The 10,170-nt window shown below is 52.2% G+C and overlaps 2 non-coding genes across 2 annotated transcripts; both read left to right on the top strand.

Moving 5' to 3' along the window:
• Positions 1-7,085: 7,085 nt before the first annotated feature.
• On the top strand, positions 7,086-7,158 carry TRNAK-UUU. The gene has a single exon. It is a non-coding gene; the product is annotated as a tRNA-Lys (tRNA).
• A 2,016-nt stretch (positions 7,159-9,174) lies between these two features.
• On the top strand, positions 9,175-9,247 carry TRNAK-UUU. Its single transcript has one exon. It is a non-coding gene; the product is annotated as a tRNA-Lys (tRNA).
• Positions 9,248-10,170: the final 923 nt, after the last annotated feature.

The following is a 10,170-nucleotide window of genomic DNA, read 5'->3' on the forward strand; positions in this document are numbered from 1 at the left end:
TCTTTCCTGCTTATGCAGGGGGTTGGACTCGATGATCTATTGAGGTCCCTTCCGACCCTAGCATCTATGAATCTATGAATCCCTGGCCCTGACGTGGGGGAGCCGAGCACTTCCCCGGAGCTGGCAGAGCCTGCGCCAGGCTCTGGCTCCAGCCTCTCCTGGTGTGTGGCCTTGAAAAGGCTGCGCACGACGGCACTTTTAGTTGTGTGCGGCTGTGCACACGCGCACCTTACTATGGTAATTACTGCGCTCCAGCAGACTCCAGCGTCACATGTATCAGCATCCCCGCGCTGAAAAATGGCTCCTGCTGCAGCCGCTGTTAATTCACCCCCAATGCCATTTTGCAGCACAGGGACACTGATACACGTGACACTCAGGGTGCTTTAATTAGAGCGGCTCTCAGAGTTGCTCTAATTAAAGTGCCCCCTCCCCCCACCTCCTGAAGCACGTGTATAAACGCCCTTAGGTTGGAGATTAGGAGGAACTTTCTGACTCGGCAGGCGCTCAAGCACGGGAACAAGGTGTCCAGAGAAGTTGTGGAAGATCCAACCTGGGATATTTCCTAGAGCAAGTTAGACAGACACTTGGCTGGGATGGTGTAGAGATGCTGCTGGCTTGAGCAGGGGGCTGGACTAGATGACCGTATGAGGACCCTTCCAGCCCGACTTTCCTGTGAGCCTGTGAGCCTATGATCCTATACCAGCAGTGTAAAGCAACTATCAGTGGGAACAAAGTCAAGGCTGCAGCCCTGGGAGTGAATGGGATGCTGTGCTGGATTTCTGTTCCAGCTCTGGGGGGAAGGCTGATATAACAGAGCAGGATGTGGCCACCGCGCCAAGCGCAGCACATAGACTGGAGCGCGGCACAGGAGCCCCACGGTGTGCCGTTCAGGCCGGAGCATGCACAGAGCACGTGGCCGTCTCAGCATGATGCTGCCTGGGGTCTGGCTAACCTCTCCCCCTACCACATACCCGCGGTTCCCAGAATATCTTCCTTTTACTCAGAGCAACGGTAGGGTTTGGGGGGGTGCAAAACTCACAATTTTGCAAGGGCGATTCGGGGAAGAACCCGGCTTTGTGCTTACATCCCGGAGCCCAGACTCAAGACCAGCTCGTTTGGATAGAGATGCTCAGACAACTCACAACATCTTTCCCTCTTCTTCCTTGGTCTTATCCGGCATTTTCTCTCCGGAGCAGTGCCGTCTCTTGCTGCGTGTTTGCCCCGTAGCCAGTTCAGGGGGTCCTAATCCCAACAGCAAGCAGATCGCTCCTGTCACAGGCAGAGAGGTGTTTGGAGGTGAATATCCATCTGTGCCCCTAAATGCCTGTTCCAGGTAGCATTTCTGAGCTGGGGGCTGGGGATGTGACCTGCCCCACAGTCACAAGACGAGGACTGCAGACCACAGCCACGCAATGGAGGCTGTTTCCAAGGGCGTTCTCCTAAGTGCCCTGGCTAGCAGACTAGGGATGAGGAAGACTAACCAAAGACCTGCCACTTACTGGGTCAGACCATAGGTCTGCCTTGCCCAGTCCCCAGTGTCCCGGTGATGGAGAGCGGATGCTGAAAGGGAGATGAGCAGGGTATGACTGGGGTTTTCCCTGCCGTTCCTCTCTCACTTGCCACCTCCAGCATTTAAGGTCCAGGACGTTGTGATACAGAAGCTGTGCCCTACTCCCATGCTCAGTATCTACTCATGCCCCTTTCCTCCAAGACCATGTCCAGTCCCTTTTTGAATCTGGCTGAAGTGCCAGTTTGCACAGCGTCTGGTGGCAATGAGCGCCACGCTTTAATGACACGCTGCGTGGAGAAGAACGAACTTCTGTTGCTCGTCTGTTTAAACTTATGGCCTACTAGTTTCATTTTAGGACCCTTAGTTCTTATATTGTGAGAGACAGCAACAAATAAGTCCCTACTTACTTTTCTTCACTATTTAGTATTTTGTAAATCCTTAGCATGTCACCCCTCAAGCATCTCTTTCCTAAACCGAATAAGCCTGGCCTCTTTAGTCTCTTCTCATAAGGAAGCCCCTCCATGCCACTGATTATCCTTATTGCTCTTCTCCAAACCTTCTCCAGTTCTTCTATATGCTTGTTGAGGTATGGGGACCAGAGCTGGGCACAGTATTCAAGGCCCAGGCACCACAGATTTTAGGGCTGACAAACGATTAAAAAAATTAATCACAATTAATTGCAAGATTTAAAAAAATAGTTGCAATTCATTGCAATTTTAATCACACAGTTAAACAATAGTCAGCACCCCCTCACCGAACAGCCTGGATCCTATGCGCCCTGCGACTCCTCCCCACCACCACCAACAGCACGCAGCCCCAGCCCTGACCCCAGCCCGGCTAGCCTCGTGCCCTGGCTGGAGCTGACGAGCAAGAACCCGTGCCCACAGCCCTGACCCTGACTTACCCCACGCCTGCTCCAAACTCACCTGCCCACACTGAGCAGGGGCAGCGGCCAAGAAGAAGCTGCTGCTCCATGGAGGAAAAGCAGCCCCTCTCCCTCAGCACTACTGGGCCCTTCTTGCTGCAGCCGCATGGAGCCTGTGTCCAGGCTGCCCTGTGGCTCCTCTGCACTGCCACCGCTGCCCCGCTGGACTGCCCAGAGGTGGCGGAGATGGCAGTGGAGAGGAGCCGCAGGGCAGCCCAGGCGCAGGCTCTGGGTGGCTGCAGCAAGAAGGGCCCAGCAACAGTGAGAGAGAGGGGCTGTTTTTTAAACTGCGATTAACTGACAGCCCTAATGGATTTATAAAGGGGCAGAACGATACTTTCCAATTACACACCTGGGCCCTGGGACAAAGACAACTTGAAAAGATAGAAGCAGTGCCGTAGCAAGTGGGGAGCAAGCGGGACGACCGCCCCGGGTGCTGAAGCAAAGGGGTGCCAACAGGCGCTGCCCAGCTGGGGCAGGGCGCAGGATGGAGCCACGAGTGGCTCGTTTTGGGGGGCGCAGGGATGGGACAAGGGCAGCTCCTGCTGCTGCGTGCACGCCCAGCCAAGCATGGGAGGGTGTGTACCCCCTGGATCTGTGCATGGGGCGAGCACGGGCTGCTGCTGCGGGCTTTGCCCCCGGGACCAAACTTTGCTGCCATGGCACGGGATAGAAGCCACCTGGAAGAGACATGCTACCCTGAAAACTGTACACTGGCTTTCAGGAGCTCCTGGGCTTCCTCAAAGGATGTAAATTGGGGGTGTCCTTCCCCTGTAATTTGAGAGGAAAACCTGTCTCATGTAGCTTGCAGCGAAGCATACGTTTCTGAGTCACTAACCATGTGCTCGGGCTGCTTGTTCCCTCTGAGCCCCTGTGTTGGTTAGAGCTCTGCTCCATTTGCAGATGAGCGTCCGTCATGGAAGATGGTTGCTGGTCTTGAAAAAGACCAGCCTCTTGAAAGCTTGGCCAAGCATCCCATCAGGGAGCAGGAGTAACACCCCAGGACCAAGGGTGCATGGTGAAGGCCTGGTCTCCTGCATGGTAGAGATCTGTTCACACAAGCTGAAGCTCAGCTCCAGCCGTGCTCGCAGCCCACGGCACACCACAAGTGCATGCTCCCAGGTTTTGACTGGAGAGGTGCCCGATATCTGAGCAAATAATTACACTCGCTGCACGTATTGATTATCAGCTGCCTTAAAGCCATTAACAACTCAGCCCTGGATAATCGCCATAACAACCTTCCCTCGCTTTGCCTGTTGTTTATGTAGCAAATGAAGCTACGGCACGATGAAGGCACTTCATCATCCCTGGATTCATTACTTACATAAACAGTCTCACAGGCAAACTGTTGCTTTCCATGGAAGGGGGAGGGTTTAGGACCTGGATGACATGTTCTTTATTTGAAATTACTCTCAGGAGGCATTTCACACCAGGGGACCCTTTGTTAGCTCATCCCTTATTATCCCGTCCCCCAGCCCAGTATAAGGGGATCTTCCAGTAAGGGAAGTAACAACACTGCTCATCCCCATCGTTGAAGGGAAGCTCTCTACCCCCGAACGAGAGCAAAGGGGTCTCACTTTGTTGAATGGGGGGTTCCAGAATAAAGACATGTAGCAGGCTTACTTTTTTAGGGTTTGGGTTGAGTCCCAGGATCAAGGGTCTGTTGTCTGATTGGTGGAGCCCACCCACCAATCCGGAGGCAGCACAAGGGAAGCAGTGCCCCGCCCTTTTCCGAAGGGAGGGGCAAGGAGCAGCTGGACCTGAATCGGAACTGCGCCCGCCAGGTCCGGAGCACGTCGGGGGCGGAGCCCCTGCAGAGTAGAGACAGGGAGCATGCTCGGCACGCTGGAGAGAGACGGCGAGGGATGGCGAGGAGAGAGCTCCAGAGACAGACGGCCTCGGGACCCTGCTTGAGCTTCAGCGGTGTGCAAATCGGTGCACGGGGATCAGGCTCTAGGAGCCGCTCGAGGCGGCTTGAGCCTGCAAGCCCGGCAAGCAGCTGGGCAGTCGGTGTGCAGATCGGCACATGGAGAGCTGGCCCTGGGAGCAGCTCACGGCTGCTCAAGTAGCCCCGGCCCTAGGCCGAGTGACCGGAGCCCCGCAGTGCGGCTTCGCCTTTAACTAAAAGAGCCCCAGTGCACTGGGCAGGGCCCGGGAAAGGGAGGATGGCCGGTGTGAGACCGGGGAACCAGAGCCTGTAAGGGTTCGGTTCCTGCAAGAGAGAGAGCCCTGGGCTGCCCAGTGCGGGGCGCCAGGCCGTCGAGGAGAGCCGCAGGCACCGCTGGAGAGAGGCTCTCACGGGATCGGTCTCCAGGGGACGAGCCTTGGCTGCTTCAGAGAGGAAGCATGAGTTGCTGGGGAAGCGGGCCGCGCAGGGGAGGCAGGCACGGGACAGAAGGGTCTGCCGCCTCCCCCCTCCATCGCGGGCGGGGTGTGTCCACGTCCCAGGGCCCTAAAGGGGAGGGGCTTCAGGGAAACCCCTCGGGGAGGTGCTGAGTGCACTCCCTATTTTGGGTGACTGTTGTCAAGGTCTCTATAGCTGTGGGTATTCTTGAAAGAAGTTTATATGGTTTCAATGTTCTTCATGTATTAATATGTAGGCCAAGAAATATTATTAACTTATTTGGGTTATATAAGTTGAGTCCTCATATGCGTTTATCATGTCATAGCCTTGACTGTCTTATTCAATGTATTAATTATTATATATGTTGTAAGTTATATGGTTTACGTGAATTGTGGGATATTATAAGTAGTGATATATGCCAAGCTTTATTGTAAATATTTCATGTTTTATCTTAAGTATTTATTATAGTCATAAATTGTATATAGTTAAGCACTCGGTCTCGGCCTGGCTCTGTAGTGAGGAGAGGATGGGGTAGCCGACCCCTCCATCGGCACCTGCCTGTCCCCGACCCCTATCATTGGAGGACAGGGCGCAACCCCCTGGGTGTACCAGGGCTGCAGAGAGAGCCCACCTGTTTCTTCCTGAGACAATCACTGCAGTGGAAAGCCAAAGGAGCGTTTCACTAGCATTCAGATCAGGCCATGGTAATGCAAAAAACCCCAACCTATACTCATACTCATACTCTGGAGAAGTGTAGGGCAGCCCCAAACTCTCCGAGCTCTTGCTGGCTGCTGGATTCCTCAGTTCAGCCCCAGGTTCAAAGTCATTATGGGCATCCATCTCCCCTTTGCTTGGGTATACGTTAATGCAAGGGGTTGCTCATAAAGACCTTCACAGCACGTGAAGAATTCATAGTACAGCATTTATTTAACCCGCAGGTTTCCATCAGTTGCAGTGAGTGTCATTCCTCACCGTACCTGAGCTCAGGTACCTTGTTCTCCTGGATGCAGGAAGTCTGTAGGCAGCGCCTTCCTCTCTGGCTCAGCACCCATGGGACCTGGCCTTGCAGCTTGGTCATTAGGCATCGGTTTCTGATCACCTAAACTGGTTTATATGTAACTTCTGTCCCTAGCCAAAGAGTTGCTTCTGTCTCTATCTGAGTAGGAGGTTGATAGACCCACCTGCTGAGTTGTGTCAGGAGCAGTAAATTGAGGGCAACTCAGCCAAAAATGCGGCTAGGATTACCTGCCTCTAGATAGGTAATCCTTTCCCCCTGCAATCTGTAGGCTCCTGGTGATAGTCATACAGTCAGTCACCTAACCATATTTCAGCCCAAGTGGCCAGGATAGGTTAGAAATGTTTCTTATTTATTTTAAGGGCTTGATTCAGCACCTATTGAAGGGGAATGGGGAAGGATGCATATAATTAATTTCCCTGGGTATCATTAAAGGCTTTAAATACTTCACAGCCTCCTCCAGGAGCACAACTGAATGGACATGACTGATGAACTTGGAGTCGACTTAGAAAAAGAATTATGCAAGGGATGATGATTATTACTCTCATTAACATAGATTCTTTGATGAAGTATAGTGTCTTCTAATGTCCTTATCAATAATGTGCATATCATATCATGTATTTATTCTTATTGCTATTATTACTGTAGAATAGTGCATGGGTATTGGAGGGGATTACAACCTTCTTTGGCCAAAGGAAAGCAGTTTTCTCCCCTTGTTCGTCCACTCCTCTGTTTTGTGCTTGGGAGCTTGCGGTTTCCACTCAGGCTCCAGCAATAATGATCTATCTGTATTTGGTCTGATCCATCATAGAGGAGAGGCTGAGCTTTGGACTTCTGCAGTTGCTGAGCCTTAATTATCCATTCTGACTCAGGGCCCCGCTGTGTCAGGTGCTGCACAAACATGTGGCAAGATGGTTCCTGCCCCCTCGACCTTGGCCTCTGACTCCTGCAGTGTAGTGGGAGTTTGGCTTGGACCTCTGCCCACGGCACATGTAGGTTCCTAGCACTGCCCCTAACCTGTTTTGTGTGAAGCATGTAAGCGTGCTAGTGGGTGCTCCAAAATACTTCCCCATTGTCAGGTCACCGGCTAGGGCAGGGCATGTCAGGAAGAACCTAAACTGAGTTTAGGTGGAACTGATTTTCTCTGCTGTCTCCTTCCCAGGTCAAGTTAGATGCCACTTGCTCTCAGTGTGTAGAAATCCAGGAAAAAGCTATTTGACCCCATGCCACTGAGCTGTTCCCCTCTGATAATATCAGAGGAAAGAGGGAGGTCTGGGTTACTGTGTATTGAGCCTGGGTAGCTCAGTTGGAAGAGCATCAGACTTTTAATCTGAGGGTCCAGGGTTCAAGTCCCTGTTCAGGCGACTGCTGCTTTTGGGCCTTCAAGAGGAGACTGGACAAGCACTTAGCTGGGGTCCTCTGACCACCTGCCCAGTGCAGGGGGTTGGACTCAATGACCTACTGTGGTCCCTTCCAACCCTAATGTCTATGAATCTATGTAGCTCAGAAGAATGGGACAGTTCATTCAAATCCAGCCTGCTGCAGTGATGCCAGACAGTAACCAAAATGCTTCTCTCACTGTGAATTACTGGTAATCTCTTCTCAGGTGAGCATGATGGCTGTATCAGACTTGCCCTGTGGTTGTTGTGTCCTGATAATCATATAAAGCTCTGATTATTTTTTAAAAAAGTTTTAAGTAGGTCTGGAAAAACCTTTTTTCCCCCTGAGTTTGCTGTGTGTTCTGTGCTTTCATATAAGTCTCCTAAAACCTTTCTCTGCTCCTTGATTAGGATGGTATGCAATGCATGTCAGGAAAATCCCTGGCAATAACAAACACAGTGCTCTGTTCAAATAAACCAGCTATCATTTACCTTCCAGCCCACAGAAGCTTATGCATGTTTAATAGAGTATGGAATTCTAGCTTGAGCGGGCAGTGTCCCATTGCTGGGGGCCCAGTTCAGGACTGGAGCTGAAAGGTGACTGTTCACTGTGTATTTATTGGTGAATCTTAAAGGACCTCATCTGGTGGAATCCAGAAATCAGAGGTACTGATTCTGCTTTCATTCACATTGCTCTTAATCTGGAGTCACTCCAGTGGCATCAGTCGAGTGACTTGCATTGATATAAGTGGATGGATAATCAATCCTATGATTTCTATTGATGGATCCCCTATTGCTTCTTTGTTCTATTGGAGGTCCATGAACTCCATTTGAGTACCGTCTAGGAAGGCATCAATTAAGCATTTATTTGCCTCTTTATTCTTACACAAGGAAAGAGAGAGGCACAATAGAAATCAAACCTCATTTATATGAGTGAGAGGGAACAGGAACATAATGAGGATCGACAGGGTAAAGTGACCAAAACGCTGGCTTGCATCCATAGATGCTTCTCAAGCAAATCCCGGGACGTCATTCTCCCCTTGTACTCGGCCTTAGTGAGGCCGCAGCTGGAGTACTGTGTCCAGTTTTGGGCTCCACAATTCAAAAAGGATGTGGAGAAGCTTGAGAGAGTCCAGAGAAGAGCCACGCGCATGATCAGAGGTCAGGGAAGCAGACCCTACGATGACAGGCTGAGAGCCCTGGGGCTCTTCAGCCTGGAAAAGCGCAGGCTCAGGGGTGATCTGATGGCCACCTACAAGTTTATCAGGGGTGATCTATAAGTTTATCAGGGGTGACCACCAGCATCTGGGGGAACGTTTGTTCACCAGAGCGCCCCAAGGGATGACGAGGTCGAACGGTCACAAACTACTTCAAGATCGTTTCAGGCTGGACATAAGGAAGAATTTCTTTACTGTCCGAGCCCCCAAGGTCTGGAACAGCCTGCCACCGGAGGTGGTTCAAGCACCTACATTGAACACCTTCAAGAGCAAACTGGATGCTTATCTTGCTGGGATCCTATGACCCCAGCTGACTTCCTGCCCTTTGGGCAGGGGGCTGGACTCGATGATCTTCCGAGGTCCCTTCCAGCCCTGACGTCTATGAAATCTATGAAAAATCTAAGATGGTTCCTGCCCCCTCGACCTTGGCCTCTGACTCCTGCAGTGTAGTGGGAGTTTGGCTTGGACCTCTGCCCACGGCACATGTAGGTTCCTAGCACTGCCCCTAACCTGTTTTGTGTGAAGCATGTAAGCGTGCTAGTGGGTGCTCCAAAATACTTCCCCATTGTCAGGTCACCGGCTAGGGCAGGGCATGTCAGGAAGAACCTAAACTGAGTTTAGGTGGAACTGATTTTCTCTGCTGTCTCCTTCCCAGGTCAAGTTAGATGCCACTTGCTCTCAGTGTGTAGAAATCCAGGAAAAAGCTATTTGACCCCATGCCACTGAGCTGTTCCCCTCTGATAATATCAGAGGAAAGAGGGAGGTCTGGGTTACTGTGTATTGAGCCTGGGTAGCTCAGTTGGAAGAGCATCAGACTTTTAATCTGAGGGTCCAGGGTTCAAGTCCCTGTTCAGGCGACTGCTGCTTTTGGGCCTTCAAGAGGAGACTGGACAAGCACTTAGCTGGGGTCCTCTGACCACCTGCCCAGTGCAGGGGGTTGGACTCAATGACCTACTGTGGTCCCTTCTGACCCTAATGTCTATGAATCTGTGTCTTGGGCCCCGCTCTTCAAGCAGGACGTGGGCAGTTTGGGAAGAGTCCAGCGCAGGGCAACAACATGCACAGCTGTCGGGCTCCCCACTGCTCAGGCCTGGCTGGAGCGGCCTTATCTTGCCCTGAGCATTGCCAGAAATGCTCCCATCCACATCCCACCCTCAGCAACACTGAACACAGACACTCCTCATGGCAGGGCACAACCCTGCGACGGGCACTTCATCCCCCGTCCTGCCGAGCACAGGCCCTTTGTGCCGTAGAACAGACAAAGCAGAGGAGCTGGGTTTTGTCGCTCAGGTGCGGGGCTAAGCTCAGCACACAGGGAACAGGCGCCTTTCAGAGTAGCGCAGCACTGAGGGCTGGGTTGTGCCACCTGCCCGTGGTGCCCGGCTTCAGGCACACATGCAGCGTGGCCCTGCAGCACTTCACCCTCCGCCTCGGGGAGCAGCCCTCTCCCTGGAGCTGCAGCAGCTTGTACTGCTCATAGATAACTTACAATCCCTCTTTCCTCATAAGTGCCGTAAACCCCCATCGGCGTCGTGGGACACCCTCTCGGTGGCACACACAGGGCATTCGTGGTGCCTGTTGCATTAGCAGCAGCAGGGTGGCAAGGCTAAAGCCCTGCGTGCTACCCTGGAAATTTAGCTTTGGCAGTCCGATGCATTAGCGGCCTGGATTCCTGCTCAATCTGGAAGCAGTAAAAAATCTTAGAAGGGGGAAGACTTGAAAGCGCTCTGATGTGAACTCTGAACCCTCAGCAAAATCCCTTTGAACTTGTGAAGTGAGT

This window comes from Alligator sinensis, unplaced genomic scaffold (genome assembly GCF_000455745.1).
Source record: "Alligator sinensis unplaced genomic scaffold, ASM45574v1 scaffold210_2, whole genome shotgun sequence".
Taxonomy (NCBI): domain Eukaryota; kingdom Metazoa; phylum Chordata; order Crocodylia; family Alligatoridae; genus Alligator; species Alligator sinensis.